At 32.2% G+C, this 20,735-nt stretch overlaps 3 pseudogenes; all 3 read left to right on the forward strand.

Annotated features, from left to right (window-relative positions):
- The first annotated feature begins 5,127 nt into the window (after positions 1-5,127).
- On the forward strand, positions 5,128-16,655 carry LOC142317883 (cytochrome c oxidase subunit 1-like; annotated as a pseudogene).
- Positions 16,656-16,711: 56 nt separating this feature from the next.
- LOC142317884 (cytochrome c oxidase subunit 2-like) lies at positions 16,712-17,765 on the forward strand (annotated as a pseudogene).
- Positions 17,766-18,103: 338 nt separating this feature from the next.
- LOC142317885 (cytochrome c oxidase subunit 3-like) lies at positions 18,104-19,124 on the forward strand (annotated as a pseudogene).
- The last annotated feature ends 1,611 nt before the right edge of the window (positions 19,125-20,735 follow it).

A 20,735-nucleotide genomic window follows, 5' to 3' on the forward strand; every position in this document is an offset into this window, starting at 1 on the left:
ATATAGATCGACAATTAATATGGATTTTTAAATAATCTAACAGAAAAAATCACATTGGTAGTGGGTTCTATAACGATCGACTGTTGTACTGAAGATCCTGTGTTCGATTCAGAAATCGGGTTCGGCGTGTTTAAATGATTATCATTTCATTTCGTTCATTACGTGCAACTCTAACGGCGCGAAATAAAGAAATTCCAAAAAAACTTTCTTGTGATCAACGGATCTTCGAAATTTTTTAAAAATTTAAGTAATATAATTCAACTACGTACTCGTTTTTTCAAGATAAAATTTTATATTCTTAATTGTTTATAAAAATAAAAACGATTTTTTCCCTTTAAATGAATTCTAAACGAAAAGGATACAGCGGTATTATTTCATTAGGTGGAACAACCGACTAGTATATTGAAGGTCCTCGGTTCAATTTCGGGCATAAGTTTGTCTTCCTCAACATCTGATAAGTCTAAATATAACCCGATATACATAGCCCGTATCTAAACAATAACGCGTAATTAAACAATCGTGCAGGAGTTATAAATTAAAAATAAGTAATTTCATCAGAGGGTTAGATACCGGGATTTCGGTTCGATTCCCAGCTTGTGTTCATTTTTAGTTTTTTAGCTATTTATCACACTGTATCGTATTAACTAAAAAGAAATAAAGTCATTAAAAGATTTAAAAAAGTGTCGAAAATTGTTACGGTAAACTTAACAAAGGTTTTGTTAAAATGCATTTTGAGCAAGAAAATTAAAACAAAAAATACAAACATATAAATATCACGCCCGAGCGCGCACTCACACGCACACACGCAGAGAGAGCATGAGAGTGATTGAGTGGGCGATGTTGTGGAAGGGAATAGAAGTTGTTATAACTGAAAGTTACTTCAAATTTATTGTTAAAATAAATGTAATAATTTTTTTTAGTTTAATAGAAAGCTTAGAACTACGTAATTAAAATGCGCCTCGATTCTGTCGCATGCTAAAAATGAACGATTTGTTAAAACATTAAAATAAAAATATTCCTATATATAAATAATTCCCTTAGAATAAATTACTATTAAGAACCGGGTAATCGACTGTAACGTATATATAAATTTGAATGTTATAAATTTTTATTTAAATATTTAATGGCTATTTTAATTATTGCGAATTAAATATCTTTTCAACAAGTAAAGTAATGAAACATTAATTCTTTAATAGACAGCTTGGCACCGGATAATTGACGATGATAATGACTTTTTTTTTATAAAATGATTTTGGTCGTAATAAAATTCTTAGATGTTAGAAAAATTGAAAACGACACACAATGTTGGATAAATGATTATTAGAACAACCGGTTAATCGACTGCCGTTCAATTAGTTCTCACAAAAACGTTTTCCTGCATTTACACCCTCAGGCTGTTCCATCATAAAATTGAAGATTATAGGAAAGTAATTTGAAAGTCTAAATTTTTTTTAGCCGTTTTACAAAAAGCGAATCAAACTGTCAAACTTATAATCCGTCTCCATCGATAGTAATTTTTTTTACGGGGCCCGATGCATATGACTTTTTTTTTGGCGTCTTCTTACTCGATCTGTTGCAAGGAGGTCTTGTTAAATATAAATAGTTTGAATATTTAATGTTTCCTTTTTTTATACGTGAATGGAGCCAACCGGATGGAAATTCAAGCGACTTCGATTGTCGTTTAGTATTTTTATTTTATTTTACCTGTATGTAACGGTTTGATTACTTTTTTTTTAATCGATCCGTTTACGTAAGCTGCAAGGTAACATTTTTGAAAAATATTAAATCTGTAAAAGAATGCAACATAATAAAATGTCTTATGTGAATATATAAGAAACGGAAAACCGACTTGGTTACCCTGTTTACGCTTTTCTTATTTTACAATATCCAAGTTCGATATTTATTTTTTCGTTTAACGCCTAAAGGCTCATGCCCAAACTTAAATTTTTTTTTTTAATAATATGACGGTCTAGTAGATAAATATTTTCGTACGTAAAAAATTAACGGCATTTGGAACCAAAACGTTTCGGATATAAGTCGGTTACGCGATACATTTAATCTGAGAATGTAAAATGAAATGTACATCTTTTTTGTCAACCAGAACGGTAGTAGTAAAAATTATTTCCTTTTTCAATTGTAATACGTATTATATGTGTCGGCTGTTAGTTAAGGGTGTCAATTGACCTAACAATTTCTAATGGAGTAAATTTTCTGTGAAAAAAATACTCATCCCGTACATTTTATCGGTCGGTGAAATCAAAATAATGAATCCGCGATAAAAAAATATTTTGTTAAGTTTCGAAGTTTGTTGCGTAATTAAAAAATGGAGGAATCTCTTACTCGTACATATTTTTAAAGCAGTGAGGGTGACGTTGCGTCTGAAGTTCGTCAGAATTCCGTCCTTTTTGTACAGTAAATAATTCTGGGTTCGATTTCAGTTTAGACTTGGAATTATGTTATATTATTATCAAAATTCGTAAATAAAAAACCCTCTAGTAAAAAAAAAAAATGCGTGAATATTAAGCGACGGTTACCGGCCTCCGTGGCTTGTGGTAGCATCTCGCCCTTTTATCCGAAGGTCCCGGGTTCGATTGCGGTCAGGCAGTTCAGAATTCTCAATAAAATGTTATAACAATTTTTCATATTTTTCTCAACCGTATGCATCTAAATTGCTAGTAAAGAATTCAACAGTCGAACCGAGACCGTTAACAATACATCTTTTATCTCGTACTTAACGTTTTCATACGATTAATATTTTTAAAATACTATACTTACGACATATGTCGTCTATACTTACGACAATTTTCACTTACATTATACAATCGGATATAATGAAAACAATTTAAAACGTATTCGTAAATATTAATCAGATTTTATAAACGATTTAATACTTTATCTATTATAACGAAAAAATGTACGGTAAGAGGCCTCTAATTTGGTTAAATCTAATTCTGTCGAGACGTTTCCGAATTAATAGTTATATCTCTTATTTCAGCTGCTCGAAATGGATTCCTTTTAGGAATACGAAGGTTCTGCAAGAGAATTTAAATGCAAATTATTTTCTGTATTGGAGGATTTTTCTGTTGTATTTGGTTTAACCTTTCGTGGTCGTTAAATGTATTTTACTTGTTGTCGTGCTTCTATTTCTGCTGTTTTTCAGTGAATTAACTTTTCCTTTATCGTATTTATTTTTTGCTTTACTTCGTTTTTGGACAGTCTTTATATTATATAAACGTCAGGTGGGACATCCAGTAACTCTTTATTTATATTTAGTTTTTAGTTGAATTTTAAATTTCGTTTTTTTTCCATTAGTTTCTTTTACACGTTCGTACAAGCTGTATATCTGCTTCTAATGATGGATTTGGGTTATGACCGTAAAATATTTTAAACTGTTAATTTGTAACAGAATAAATGCTAAGCAATAACTGTATATTCTATTTTTAATACTTTTTTTTAACTTCTTGTCTGTTATTAATGATTCTAATATGTTCAATTAGCGTAGACGAAATCTTTCACGTAGGCGGTGGGATTTGTGTTTGTAAAATATATTTTAATTTTGTATACCTGCTTTAATTTTTAGTTATACTGCTATTAAATTCCGTACCGTTATATAAAGGATAATAGCCCCGTAAAAATCCCTTGTTATTTTCAAAGGGTGTACATATTGTTCTGCCGGATCTATTATAAACTTTTCTACACGTGCAAATAACGGAGAAATGTAATATAAAAATATGCCTGAAATTATTTGTTTCCGATTTACGACTGGTGAAGGGAAGTGAAAAGGTTTTTCTTTGTTCGATTCAACTAACAACAATGTTTCTTTTCTTCTTCAGAATACAATGCTTTAAAAGTTTTACCGGTTTATTATTCATTTATCAAAGTTATCGGAGGTCTTACCAAAAATACAGGGTTTTACCCCAGTTTATTGAATTTTATACCAGATTTCCGAATAAATACTGCAGATACGGTTCTCCGAACTATTTTATTGCTTTTTTCAGGTGAAAAACAAAACAATTCAATTTTGTCCCTTAAATCTAATTCTATTTTGCGGTAGTTCCACACCGAGTTGGGTCTCCCCAACTACATACAAACCAACCGTTTTTAATTGCAACAATTATATTTAACGTTAATTAAACCAGGTTAGCGAGCTAAGCGAGTGTAGGTTATTACTTTTTTTAGTACAGCCTTTTTTTTTACCAGGATATTTCGAAATCTGTTAACCTTAGAGATCGCTATCGGGTAATTTTCTATTTTAATTTTTAGTTATCGTTTCAATCCCCGCCACAGCTTATTTGTGTTTGTCGACATATACCGGTGAAATTCCGAATGTATCATAATGTCAGTGAATATTTAAATGTTTAACCCGAGGTATTTGGTATGTGTCTACATTCACCACAGAAATATCGGTCGACATTCTTAAATTTCGATCTTTCACGTTTACCTGTATATTACACGCGTGTAGTGCGAAATAACAAAACATTGTGTGCGGGTACTATGTGAATTATGAGGGATTTGATTAGGGTGAAAGGGGTTTCTGACGACAGATTTGTTTTATAACTCGTAACTTACGTCTTAAACAAAGCTAGATTATGTATCAGATTTAATGAAAATCAGAGGCGATTCCATACAGACAATTTAACTACGGTTACTTTTTTCGTGCAATTCTAAATCCGGTATGAAAATAATCCCGTTATTTAAAGGTCGTTCTGTCAAACGGGAATACAGATCTACGTGAGAATTAGGTTAATACATTAAAATACATTCAGTATTACACAAAGTGAAGCGTAGAAAAATGTTATTTGCAACAGAAATAATGAAAGAAGTTTGTAACATAAATTTTGCAAGCATATATAGTGTTTAGTTTACGTTCCTTTTCTATCTTCAACGGTTTTTATTTTCCTTAGCCTGATGACATTTCCATACGGAGTAAAATTAAAGTTTGGAAACTAGTTTTTATTTTGGAACCGTGGTGGAATATTAGAAGGTAGAAATAAAGATGGATCTTCGTAGTTCTGATGGATGAGTTTGAAATATTTTGTCAGCTGTCTTGGATCAGACATATTGAATCAATTTCTTTGTTTAAATAGGAAACGATACGTCATTTTAATGTAATGTTTTCCGGAAACAATGGCGAAAGTCAGTTATCATCAACGCTTTTTTTTTTTATTTATGAGCAATGAAAGTTGGAAGGACGGAAAAATCGCGATAGAAATAAAACGAGTTAAAACCCCTGTAGTAACTTTTTTGTTTCGTATACCCTTCAGAATTACATTTGATAACGAACTTAAAACAGTTAATGTTGGAATTATGGCCCAAACCCTAATAATAACAGCCTTCCGATAATTATAATAAAAAATAATTTGCAATACTACTAGAAATTAAACGGCCTGGTCAACTGAGGTATTGTTTACTTTAATTATCATATTTAATTTAAAAATTTACATTTAAATTTTCAGTTCTAAATCATTTAATACAACAAATTTAAACAATTTTGAAGTTCAAAAATTTATTACAGATTTAGAAGGAAAATCAGTTGTTATTTTAGTACAGTGCGAATTATTAACTAATATAATGATGTACACACTATAAAGGCAGAAGAAGAGGAGGAATTTTTACCAGGTCATGTAAGTATTTATAATTATTGGATATTGTAACATACATGATGAGGTTGGACAGAACCCTGAAAAAGGAACTAAATTATGAAATATAGGTAATAGGAACTATAGTAACTAAAGTACGCACGCCTTTGACAATGAAAAATGCATAACTTATTTCTTTGCAATGGCGGCAGAAATATTCAGTAATGAAGTAGAAGAATAAATCTATCTTTTCCTTAATGAATTTCTTTAGTTCACAACTTCACCCATCTTGGGAGTGAAGAAATAATGAATATTTTTAATATCTCAATGTTCAAGGGAGCTAGGGCCTCGGTTAATGGCTTAAAACCTTCTATGGGGTAACACATATGTATTCTGAAATTTGAAAGTAATCAGTCAGCTTCCTCTCGCATGATGCATGAGCAAACAGACAAACTATATATATATTCCCAGTTTAAATTTTCAAAATCGGATGATTGTTTTCTGATATAAGAGCACCTCCAAAAAAGTGGTCCAGGGGCACCCCGTTTGTTAATAGTTCATAGTAATGATTGGGCTAGCCTCCCATGAGGTGTTCGTATACCTCACCACTCTAGCCTCACATGCATACCCCAAGGGAAGGTCATTATTGTTAAACAGAAAGAAATTGTTCAAAATTTAATATTACACATTATTTTTGTAATATTTTCAGTCGACTGATATGATGCATTCAGTTCAACCTCACCCCACACAGTGATGACTCACAGTTCATTAAAGATTGTGCTTCAACCGGAAAATCTCCACTACTACAGATATATACTCATTTTTTTTTTTTGAGATTGAAAACATATCTAAAAACCTTCTCAGTTATGCTGAGAAATGTGGGTAAAAATTTGGTTGAAATTGATTAAGGAGTTTTTTTGTTTATCCCAAATAAACAAAAACCCTCTGCCTCTTTATATAATAGTATATATAGAGATTGAAGTATTATCAGCAAGTACTGCTTTGTTAAAGTGAAGCTTAATTCTAAGAATATATATTAAATTAATTTTAATTTCACCCAAAAAGATTTTTAATTTGAAAAAAAATTGTAGATTGCTGGCATGCAGAAATAAGAAAATGAGTGAACAATCTCATACACAACCCAGCAGCTGTTTTTAACATATGAATAGATGTTTTTAACAACTTTACGTATTCATTCAGAACAAATAAATTTTTCTGCTTTTCTAAAATAAATTCTAATTTTCTTATCATTAAACTTTAAAATCCAATATCTTCATTGTTTGCATACTATCTAATTCATAAACTGTTTACAATGGTAACTTCACTCATCGTAAAGTTCTTGTTCAGCTATTATAATTATTATTACTGTACATCCATTCTCAACATTGATTAATTTCTCGATGTATGGAAAATAGCTGAAACCAATCAAACTTGGTAAACTAACTGATGGTATAACATCATATCGGCAGCTTAGTATGAGAAGTGGGCAGCAGTAACTGACTCGCTAGACACAATCAATGTAATAGATGTCCTGTGGCTAGAGTTGTGAAGGACAGTTAAAGCCAGTCACTGTAATCTGTGCAGATGGGTGGCGTCTGTATAATTAGTTCATGTTGGATTTTAGAAATGAAATCTTACTGCTGGTTCATATAGTTTAATAATTTTTTGAAGTACGTCCTATATTTTTGCAATTGTCTTTGTTGTTAAGGCCTAATTTTCCATTTTTATTCTCAAGCAAAGGCTGGATAATTTGTATTTGGTATGTTTTTAAATTTTTGCATGTGGTAAATTTTTAATATTATTTATTTTTATATTTAATTTAATAGACATGCATGAGACCCATGAATGCAAATTCATAAGTACATATAAAATAGAAAATAGTGTTTTTTTTGTTTTACATCGGAATTGGGAAAACATGCCTAAACCAAACGCTCAGTAGCCTGTACATACTGAGTGTGAGGTTCACACTCAGTATGTAGGCTCAACTTCAGCACTACGTGCATCACAGGTACACCTCACATTCATGAAAATATTTACACACCACATTCACATGATATTTACAACTCAATATATACTATACAAGTAGATTCTTAACTCCACACAGCTATGCTGGCCTTAGATGGCAGGAATGCATTTCATGGGAGTCGTTGCTGATGGCAGTGTCAAGGCACACCTGTCACCTGCCCCCAAAGACTGGTGCCCAGCACTACCCTCAACTGACATCTTTGCTGCTCACCTCATGTTCTTCCTTTAGTAGTTTCTGGTGGTGCGCTTCACCAGAAACCACTGTGAACACATGGTCCAACTCTCACCCAACAAGAGCATCAACTGCATGACCCCCAAGCGAGTCCAAACCATCACATGCCAATTCTTCCTTCCACCTGGGACACATGAAAAAGATGTGCTCCAATGTGTTAGTTTCTTTACAATACTGACATTGATCCGTACACCTCCTTCCAATCCTGCAGACGTAGACCCCAAATGACCCTTGGTCTATTGACCAATACAGCAGCTACTTCTGGGATCAAAATATAGCTCTAATGTACTTTTGGATTCTTCCACCTCCTTTTTTTTTTCCTACTCTCCCCAATCGGATATCCAATTAAGTATACTCAGTCGGGGAGAGTGTCCTTTTACTCTCAAAGGAGGCGTCCCCCACCCGCCGGCTATACGTCCGGCACGGCAGGTTGGCTTCCCCGGTCTCGGATCTTTTGTTTTACAATGCCTGCCTCTAATCCCCCGCTTTAGAGCCAAGGTCCGGCTATGCCGTCCCCCAGCGACTCAGCAGGGAACCGGGACTCGGTCTTTACACCTTTGGCCTCTAATCGACAGCGCTGACCCCACAAAGAGCCTAGGCTCCCGCAGGGATGACCCGCCGACCGGGACTTGGTCTTTTATTTTAACCCAAACTCAAACTCCCCTGGAGTTCACTCCCTTCTCAGGTACCCGCACACTAAGGCGTACAGGCCCTCCATGGAGTGACTGTCCGCCCTACCCTACTGTGTATACGCCCATTCTTCTGTCTTCATCCTCTTTGGCCCGCAGGACCTCCCCGGCGAACCTCCGGAACCATTCCCAGTTCTCATTGTTGTACCCCAACCGGTTTATGAGATTTTCTGGTGTAAGACCATTAATTACTATTTAACCTCTGTTAACGGCCCATCTTGGACATATGAACAACGTATATTTACCCGCGGTCTATTTTCCCATCCTATACAGATACTGACCGAAAGAGCCGTGCCCCGACAGTAATTGTGTCATGTAAAAATTGACATCTCCGAGTCTATTGTTATTCCAGGTTTTAATATTAGGGATTAGGCGTCTGGTCCATTCTCCCACTCTGGACCCTGCGCACTCTTCTTGCCATTCTTGTTCTATAATCCCTTCCATCTCTTCTTTCGACATACCGCTGTGTCTGAGGGTTCTGGCTTTTATCTGAAGGTCTATGTGTAGGACCCCGGTCAGTACGCACAGCGCGTAATACGATACCGTACAGTAACTAGCAGCTACACGCGGCAATGCCAGTCTATGGACACTTCTCAACTTCTTTTTATTTCGCTGTATGTTCATTGCCGCCCCCCATATGGGAGCCGCATACAGTACCGCGTACCCGAGAGGCCCAGGCAACAGGATTTATTAGGAGCTATTTCTAATTTGTTATCCTCCATCCATTCATCTATTGTTCTAAGCGCTTGGTTTGCCTTGTTCTCCAGTTCATTAATATCTCTGTCTTCTACTAATATTGCGATATCATCCGCGTATCCTACTATCGATACCCCTTCGGGGTAGTTCAGCCTGAAGATTTTATCATAAAAACATTCCATAAGGTTGGGCCAAGGACAGATCTCTGCGGCACCCCTACGAATACCTGAAATATGTATTGTTCCGGATGTAGACATTGTTTTTCCTCTATTTCCTCTCTAAGTCTATTTTCTAACAACCTTTCAACTACTTTTCCCATATTATTTATGTGCGTAATCGGTCTATATGCTTTGTTCTCTTGAATTTGTCCTGCCTTTGGGAGGAAGACTGTTCTTGCTTCCTTCCAGCATTCAGGGAAGCTTCTACTTTGTAGGCCGTAGCTGGCTACATAGACTATTTCCCAAGGTACGATTCTAGCTATTATCTTAATGATGGCCGCTGGGATGCCATCTGGGACGGGCCTTTTCTTATTTTTCAATTTATTTATAGCTTCCATGACCTCTTTTTGTGTAAATCTTCCTCCCTGGCATTCTATCACCTCTCTATTATATTGCTCCTCCGTTCTGGGGAATAACTTTCTGATCTGCAACGCAGCCGTTTCTTCATTCAGTGTCGGAGCTTGTCTCCCAAGCCGCTTGGTTACTATTTTGAAAGCCTTTCCCCACGGATCAGCATTCAACTCCTCGCATAGTTCTAACCATTTCCTTCTTTTGGCCTGCTTTATGAGGAAGTTAAGCGTCTTTCTCGCTTGCCTATATTTCTCTGTCGCAATGTTACATCCTATTTCCGAACCAACTCTAGCTCGCAACCTCTGGGCCGTCCTCTTGTGTCTTTGCATAATTCTACGCTGTTCCTCTATCTCCCTGGACCACCAGTAGACCATATTATGTTTAATATTATTTCTCCTCGGTATGTTCGCCATCTCTTCTTTAACTATATTTTGGAATATTTCAGGTGTTATCTGAGTACTATTTCTAATTCTATTTGCCGCATTATTAGCCACTCTATATATCTGTTGATAAGACAGTCTGATATTGTTATTTACCTGTCTTATTTCTGGCCGTTGCTCTCTGAAGTTAACAATGATGGCTCTGTGAACGCTGGCTGTTTCGTCATTAAGAACCATGAAATCAGCTGCATCAATGCGCATCCTTCCATCAATTATAACTAAATCCAGGACCGATTGATGCCCTCTTGCTTGGTAGGTGGCTGTTCCGTCATTAATACATGTCATTCCTGTCGCTGCCAGAAATTCCTCCAGGAGTTTTCCTCTAGCGTTCGACGAGACCGCTCCAGCTAGAACAGTCCTGCAATTAAAGTCTCCAAGGACTACAATTCTCTTCCGAGTTCGTATAATGACTTGTTGGAGGTCAAGGAGTCTGTTCTTAAGAGATTCCCTGCTGCAGTTAGGGCTGATATATACACCTATTATAATCTTATCGCTTACTTCAACAGCAATGAGTCCGTCACCTCTACCATACAGATCATAATCCACATTTCCAACAATCTTTCTAATTACCACATCACCATTCCCATCGGTCAGCCACTGTTCTCTGGCCGCCGAATACACATTAGGTTCGGTGGCCACCAGGAAGTCCGCTTCGTATCTAGCTGCTATTTCGATACTCAAATCACTAGAGAGTAGGCTCCTGTTATTATTAACTAGTATTACTTTAGTCATGACCTTTGTTACAGCACGGGTTCCCGGTCCTATGTGAAGTGGCTCCACAGTCCAGGCATATGGTCGCCTCCTTGCAATCTTTAATTACATGGCTGGGTTTACCACAGTTGAAGCAGAGGTTTGAACGGTCCTGGCCTCTGCACTCTCTTGTGCTGTGACCGACATCCCAACATCGATAACATTTCTCTATATCCGTCCGGATGTAGGCCCTGCAACTCACCCACCCTACTCTCAGCCTTGCTGCAATTAATTTCGTTGCATTCCTTTGACTTGTGACCACAGGGGCATTTTTTGTGTTTCCAAATGCCTCCCTTAGTGATGTGACCTGAAAGTTTTCTCCTTGTCCTAGTACCTTCTCTACCACTTCCCTGACCTCTCGCTCAGTAGTGTCGCCTAGCATGTCTTTTACGGGACGACTGTTCTGCGGTCTCCTCTTGTCCTTATATCCACCTGGAGATCCTCTGCTCTGTTCTTCAGCAGGGAGGAAAACTCCCCCGCCTTCTGCGCCCCACTAATTCAGACCTCTAGTTGTTGATCCCTTCCCTGTTTAATTGACAGTATTTCGCCGGCCTCCTCAACCTTAACCTTTTCTTTCATGGTTTTCAACAGATCGGCATAAGATTTACCGGGGGCCCTTACTACGACCGTTTTACTTTCAACGACCGGGAGGGGTTCCCCTTCTTGTTGATACCGACCTCGGACTTGCCCTCCCTTGTTCGCTCAGGCTGGGGAGTAACATCCTCGGCAAGGTCTTACCCTTCCTCATCATGTATATTACTATTTTTCTCACCATGATGCCCGCTGGACCACTGGGAACCACAAAGACCGCTGACTCCAGATTACCTACAGCTCTTCGTAACGCCTTTATAATATGAGAGGCCATTGTCTTATCTCCTTCTCTAGAGTCATGGATTACCGTGTACCTAATTCCGGTATTTGTGATCTTTCCATCTTCGAGGATGGTGGAGTCTTGTAAAAAAAAACCGAAACTCAAAAAACTTTGCACTTGTGTCCATTAACCATACCACTATAATTTCCGATGTCCGTATCCAGTAAAAAATCAAAAAAACCCAATCAAAAAGTAAAATATCGCGGAGCTAGGAAACACGTCTGCACTCGGTGCCGTCCACAACTCTAATCGACTTCTTCCACCTCCTGCTATTCAATAAACATACGGGTCCTTCCCTTCTGTGATCCTATCCCTTTTTTCCTTGGCTATGAGGTCAAATGGTGGCATTCACACCACCACTAGTGAAGGATCCAAGGAAACTGTCCTATATAATTGGGCTACCCTGATTGCCAACTTCCTATACTTGCTGTTCAGTCTGAAGGCCTCCCACCTTACCGCCATCACATACAATATTCTATGTGATAGCAGTAGTATCGGCTATATATCCAACACCACCGTAGACGCTAATATCCTGAGTTTAGATGCCCTGGTACCTGCAACATTGGCCAATAGCCTCATCAGTGTTGAGAACATTCGCTCCGCCTTCGTGGCCACCTAAAATAGATTTATCATTGTTTTTGTTAGCTTATTTTAAAAACCTTTGGAATCATTAGATAAAGATTCGTCAACTTTAACAGTATAATTAAAAAATAAATCTTGACTAAGAGTATTACAAATATTTTGTTCTTAAATATATCTTAATAATAAGGTAGATCTATGTTGTTTTTGAAGCTTATGGAAGTTTTTCTCATTAATAATTGTGTAAATTCTCAGTAGAGAACTGCTTCAAAAATTACATTTTTTATAAATATTTTTGGTACATGAGTATCAACAATATTGTTAATATGATTCATTTTTTTGTTTTTATTACAGCAAGTAGATTTACTACAGCTGAAAGAGGAACTACTTGATATCGAAAAAGATCATTTAGCAATTGAAGACACCAACTTGAATAAGACAGAAAATTTAGAAGTTAAAAATGAAGTGGTAAGTAAGGATATTAGATTCTGCATACAGTGAAAACACCAAATGTCCAGATGAACCTTTGCAAGGCCAGATCTGGATAATTGGGTAAAAATTTACTTTAATAAGTTTTAATACATATATGTTTTTGCTAAATGAATTGAAAAAAGTTAAATTAAAAAAACCAGTAAAATTAAGATCGATAAAAAAAATCCCTATTGAAGTGAAGATTTATTTGAAAAAATTGAAATTATAAGTTAAACACAGAGAGAGAATTAGAGGATCTTCTCAGCGGGCCTACCTTTTTTGGAAATGACTATGATGAATTTCAACAATTTTCTGTCTGAATTGAACAGGATTGTACGTCTCACCACTTTTCTTATGTAAACTATGAGCATTGAATACAGTGATATTAAAAAGTTGGCAGAACTGCTTTTATATCACCCGTTTTGTCTTTTTCTTTTGCATGGATAAGCTCTCAGCATTTGATCCACCTTATCAACTCAGTCTATAAAAATATAATCGTTGACAACATTTGGAACTATTGTCTTCTTTCCTTTCCCAACTACTTCTACGCTCTATATGTTTATTCGTCAAACCCAAGACATCTCATTTATCTTCCCACTTCAACATCATTTTACCCTCCTTATCACACATTGAATGAATTTCATTTATATTTAATTTTAAAATAGATTTATATTGTGTTTGAAGCGTATGGTGTTTTCTTATTAACAATTGCGATAATAAGTTCACTAGAGGACTGCTTTGATAATTACATTTTTGCATAAGTATTTTTGGTATTTTTTAGTCAACAATATTATTAATACATAGTTGCGATTCATCAGCAAAAATTCCTATATCATGATCCATATCAAATCCTGGTCAGGCATGACATTTTTCATATGTTATAAAATTCCATTTCCATGCTCCACAAAAGCGTCATGCTTATGTGTTGATATAAAAAATAAATATTATTTGCAATCAGACTCGTATGATAAATGCTGAATATTACAGAATTAATATTTTTATTATGTGGTAAGTATTTATGAAAAATAAGATTAGAACTTCAAAATTTTATTTAATGTTTTCTCTCATGTTCATGATAAAAAATTTCAACAAAAGCAATATTGATACCGTCAGTAAGGTTAGAAAAAACTAAATCATAAGAATTACAGCAACAGATTAACAAATTCATTGTAAAAGATTACAATTTGTAAAAAACAATACCACCTTACAATTTGTGAATAGCAGCATTTTGGATAAAATTTAGCAAAAGAAACATTTTCTGGAATAAAACTTTGCACATTAAAGGCAACTAATAATAATAATTATTATTATTATGTGGCTATAATAAATTGTGGCTGCACTATTTATATGTGTGGTAAGCGAATTATATAAATAATTTTTTTTTATTTTATAAATTTTACAATAAATCATGAACATAATTACTTACAGCATTAATTTATTGTTTTTTTATTACAGCAAATAAATTTAGTAGAACTGAAAGAGGAGCTTGACATTATGAGTAGTGATAATGAAAAACGATCCCTATCAATTGAAGACACCAACCTAGTTAAATCAGAAAATTTAAAAGTTGAAAATGAAATGGTAAGTGTAAGATTTTGTATATAATGGCACACCAATTATCCAGATGGACCTTGCAAGGCCAAATCTGGATAATTAAAAAGGGTAATTTAAAAAAGATTTGTGGTATACAGTGCACATATCATTCTATATTTAATGAGTAACACACCAAGTAAAAAAAAAAACAAAAAATAAAAGTAAACATTTCAGTAAAATTAAGAAGAAATTTAGAGCATATGTACAATGTAAGGAAAGAAAGATTTAGTAATATGGTGCAACAAATACAGTGTGTAGAATGTAGAAAATTACTTTTACGAAGGCCAGTATATTTTATATATATATATGGTTTTGTTAAATGAATTCCAAAACTGTAGTTTAAAAACCCAGTATAATAAAGATTGATAAGAAAAATACCTATTTAAGCACAGATTGGTATGAATGGTTCAAATTTTTCAAATAATATACTAGTTTTTTTTTAGTTTCCTTGTCTGGATTTAAGCCGTCCAGCTTGTTAGACATTTAGAAAAATGGTGTCCCGCTGTATTATGTTGCAGATCATCTTGTGTTTCTTTCATTCAAATCGACTTTAATTTACTTACGTTGACAATGTTGGAAATTTTCTTAGCAAGTCTATCTTCACTCATCCTTTGTAAGTATCATATATATTTTTGCTAAATGAATTGCAAAAAGGTCGATTGAAAAACCCAGTAAAATAAACATAAATAAAAAATTTCCGGTTGAAGTGAAGATTTTTTTTTCCAAATAGTGTATTTTTTTTTTAATTTCTTAATTAGGATTTAAGCAGTGTAGTTTGTCAGATATCTTGAAAATCGGCATCTTACTGTATTGTTTTTTGTTATGTCCTTGCATGTAAATTTTGGATTCTATGCAGTTCATTTGTGAACTCGTATATATAAATTATTTAGCAGGTTAAACTTTTTATAGTCCATTTTTTTCTCTCTGTACATAAATGTCTATATGTACGATATAATATTCTATCAGCCTCTGCAAAGCACGGAATTAGAGAAACACTCTTGCCTCTAATTTCTTACTTCAATATGCTTTCAGGCCTAAGCTCATTCTCAGTGATAACTTTTATAAATTCTTTAACTATTCACAATTTATATAATAACCATTAGCTTTTTACATTGTGTAAAAATTGTTTGTTTAAAATAAAAATTAATAAAACAAATTTTAAACTTCTAAAAATATTCGAAATGTTTTTATGGATTTTTTATTTTTAACAAATATTTGTTTAGTCAATAATGAAAAAGTATTACAATAATTATTAATTTATTATATCTTATCTTTGGATACAAACTTAATTTTAATAAAAGTGTCTCAATCAAATTCTGTTTGCAGATTTATAAGGCTGAATTCACGTTTGTATATATATATATATATTCATCTTCAGTATTAATTTTTTCAACTATTTCCAAATTACCTTCTAAACTATATATCAGTTTTAAACTAAATAATATACAAAATTATTATAAAATTGTCAGCAACATTCGAGAAATTTTTTTTTTTTTTTTTTTTTTTTTTTTTTTTCTTTGGTTATTTTACCTCTGCAACTATAATTATTGCAGTACCAACAGGAATTAAAATCTTTAGATGAATAGCCACTATACAAGGAATAACAAAAAAAAAATCACCCCAAATAATTTGATCTATAGGATTTGTTTTTCTATTCACTATTGGAGGATTAACAGGAGTAATCCTAGCCAACTCTTCAATTGACGTAATTTTACATGATACATACTATGTTGTAGCCCACTTTCACTATGTATTATCAATAGGAGCAGTATTTGCCATTATAGCAAGAATTATTCACTGATTCCCACTAATAACAGGTATAAGAATAAATAAAAAATGATTAAAAATTCAATTCTCAACCATATTTTTAGGAGTAAATTTAACATTCTTTCCACAACACTTTTTAGGACTAGCCGGAATACCACGACGATACTCAGATTACCCTGACAACTATATAACATGAAACGCAATTTCATCAATGGGATCATTAATTTCAATAATCAGAATTATAATATTTATATTCATTATGTGAGAAGCAATAGCATTTAAACGTATTACAATCTTTAAAAACAATAAATCATCCTCAATTGAATGATTTTCAATTACACCACCCCCTGAACACTCTTTTAATGAATTACCACTAGTATCTAAGCCATTCTAAGAGTGGCAGAAAATTGCCATGAACTTAAAATTCATTAATAAATTAAAAAAAATTCCTTAGAAATATCATCATTAATAAAATTTAACATAATAAATAGAGCCAGACCAATTATAGAACAACTATTAAATTTCCATGATCATACCATAATAATTCTATTATCCATTACAGTAACAGTAACAATTATAATAGCAACAATAACAAAAAATAAATTATCAAATAATATATTAACAGAAAATCAATTAATAGAAACAATTTGAACAACAATACCAGCAATTATCTTAATTTTTATCGCCATCCCATCAATTAAAACCTTATACCTAATAGAAGAAGTAATTAAACCATCAATTACTATTAAAACAATTGGACATCAATGATATTGATCATATGAATATTCAGACTCTAAAAAAATAGAATTTGAATCATACATAAAACCACAAACCGAATTACCTTCATTTCGATTAATTGAAGTAGACAACCGAATAGTTATCCCATTCTCAACACAAATTCGAATAATTGTATCATCTTCCGACGTAATCCACTCTTGAACAATCCCATCAATAGGAGTGAAAATAGATGCAATCCCAGGACGACTTAATCAAATCAGACTAATAACTAAAAATCCAGGAGTATTCTTTGGACAATGTTCAGAAATCTGCGGAATAAATCACAGATTTATACCAATCACCATAGAAAGAATTAATATAAAATCATTCATTAAATGAATAAAAACATAAAATCAATAAACATTAAGTGACTGAAAGAAAGTAATGGTCTCTTAAACCAAAATATAGTAAACATCGAATACTCTTAATGAAAGAAGCTAGTTTAAAAAAAACATTTAACTGTCAAATAAAAAATACATTCTATGTGCATCTTGATTCCACAAATATCACCAATTATATGAAACATCATATTAATAATAACAACAGCCTCAATCATAATAAATATAACAAAATTATTCTTTATAACTAACCTAAATACAAATAAAAAAAATAAAAACAAAAAAAAAGAAAATTAAATATTAACTGAAAATGATAACCAGACTATTTTCAACATTTGATCCAATAACTAAACTTTTACAAAGAAATTGAATTATTATAATAATAACAACAGTAATTTTACCAAAATGATACTGAACCAAAAAATCTCGAATAAATATAATTATAAAAATAATAGAAAAAAAATTAATAAATGAATTTAAATTAATAACTCATCAAAAAGAAATTTTAATCATAGTAATATCAATCTTTATATTTATCATAATCAGAAATATAATAGGATTAATCCCTTATGTATTTACATCAACAAGTCACTTAGTAGTATCTATATCAATTGCATTACCAAGATGAATCATAATTACAATTTACAGATGAAAAAACTTCACAAATGAAATATTTAAACATATACTCCCAAAAGGAACACCCTCAGCTATTTCACCAATAATAATTATGATTGAAACCACAGGAAATTTAATTCGACCAATCTCACTAGCAGTCCGATTAACTGCCAATATAATTGCAGGACACCTATTAATAACCCTATTAGGAAATACATCATCTATTAAAATATTAGTATTCATTATACCAATTCAAATAACCTTAACAGCATTTGAAACAGCAATTTCAATAATTCAAGCATATGTATTTGCAACACTTGTAACTCTTTATTCTAGAGAAGTACCTTATGAAAAAAAATCACCCATTTCACATAGTAACAAAAAGACCATGACCAATTATACTATCCATAAACGTAATAACATTATTAACAGGAACTGTGAAATGAACTCAGACAAAAGAATACAGATTAATAATTTTAGGATTAACCTTATCAACAATAACAATAATATTATGATGACGAGACATTACACGAGAAGCAACATTTCAAGGAAACCATACAAACAAAGTAAAATCACTAATAAAAATAGGAATAATTATATTCATTATCTCAGAAATAATATTCTTTGCATCATTCTTCTGAATATTTTTTCACTCAAGACTATCACCATCAATTGAAATTGGAATAAATTGACCACCAAAATCTATTAAACCATTTAACCCTATAGAAGTTCCACTATTAAATACAATTATTTTAATCTCATCAGGAATTACAGTAACATGAGCACATCATAGAATCCTATTAAATAAATTATCAATATCAAATAAATCATTAATACTAACTATCATTTTAGGATTATACTTTACATTTTTACAAAAATGAGAATATCAACAATCAACATTCACAATAGCAGATTCAATTTATGGATCATCATTCTTCCTAACTACAGGATTCCACGGAATCCACGTAATCGTAGGAACAACCTTCATCATAGTATCAATAGTACGATGTATAAAAATACATTTTTCAGCCAGTCATCATCTAGGCCTAGAATCAGCAATCTGATATTGACATTTCGTAGACGTAATCTGATTATTCCTATACCTTTCAATTTACTGATGAGGAAAATAGTAATCTTTTTAGTACAAAAAGTATAATTAGCCTCCAACTAATAGATTAAATAAAATTAAAAAGATAATTAAAATTACAATAACAATAATTTCACTAAGATTAATCATTATTATAATAATAATATTTACAATACTAATTTCTAAAAAGAATAAAATAAGACGAGAAAAAAATTCACCATTTGAATGCGGATTCTCAAAAATATCATCCACACGAAAATCATTTTCTACTCACTTCTTTCTAATTGCAACAATCTTCCTAATCTTTGACATTGAAATTTCAATAATTATACCAATATTCTCAACAAAAATAATAATTATAGAAGAATGACTAATTTCATCAACAATTACAATCCTAATTCTAATTTTAGGACTTATACATGAATGGAAAATAGGAATACTAGAATGAAGAAATTAAGGAGAATAGTTAAATATAACATTTACTTTGCAAATAAAAATTATTGAATAATCAATTTCTCTTAACAGAGTAAAGAAGTAAAATTACAATTAATTTCGACTTAAATTTAAGGATAATCCTCATACTCAATTTAACTGAAGCTAAATAGAAGCTATTCACTGTTAATGAAAAAATTGATTATATCCAGTTAAAAGAATAAAAAGAAAAGGAGCCGCTAACTACCTTTCAAGTGTAATCACTTTATTCTTATTTATATAGTTTAAAAAAAACAATACACTTTCAATGTATAAATAAATAAATTTTATAAATGTCCAGAGAAAAAATTCATAATAACAATTTCAATGTTAGGCTTTTAATTAAGCTATCTAAACAAAAAAAAAATAAAAATAAAAAAAAAAATAAAAAAAAATAAAACTTAAGAATATTTAAAATAAACCTATCAAAAAAAAAAACCTAACCATCGAAAAAATCCAACTAAACCACCTGAAACAAAATATTCCATCCAACCAGAATCAACTAATCTATAACTAAAATAACAAAAACTAAAAAAACGATTTAAAAAAAAACCTGAAGAATAAAATCTTAAAAATCATATAGAACTAAAAAAATAAAAATAAATTAAACCAAAATAAAAATATAAAAAACTTAAAACATCATAAAACAAAAAAAAAAAAAAAAAAAAAAATAATAAAGGAATTAACTTAAAATCAAAAGACAAAACAAAAAAAAAATCATCCTCAAATAACCAAAATATAAAAGAACCAACAAATAAACAAGAAAAATATAAAAAAGAAGAGAAATATTTATAAAAAAACTGTAACAAAAATTAATATAAGGAAAAAAAAAGAATTAGAAGAAAATAAATAATAAATTAAACGCAAACTATAAATAAAAGTAACACCAAAAAAAAAAAAAAAAAAAAAAAAAAAATTCTATAATTAAATAAAAAAAAACTCTAAAATAAAATCCTTAGAGTAAAATCCAGAAAAAAAAGGAAACCCACATAAACAAATTAAAGAAACAAAAAATGCTGAACTTACATAAGGACATTGCCTTACCAATCCACCTATAAATCGAATATCTTGACTTCCTAAAAAACAATGAATAAAAATCCCAGAACACAAAAAAAGTAAAGACACAAAAAAAATTGATACAATTGCAGAGATACAATTTGATACAATTGACCTCAATTGCAAAAAA

Source organism: Lycorma delicatula, chromosome 1 (genome assembly GCF_047948215.1).
Source record: "Lycorma delicatula isolate Av1 chromosome 1, ASM4794821v1, whole genome shotgun sequence".
In the NCBI taxonomy this organism is placed as follows: domain Eukaryota; kingdom Metazoa; phylum Arthropoda; class Insecta; order Hemiptera; family Fulgoridae; genus Lycorma; species Lycorma delicatula.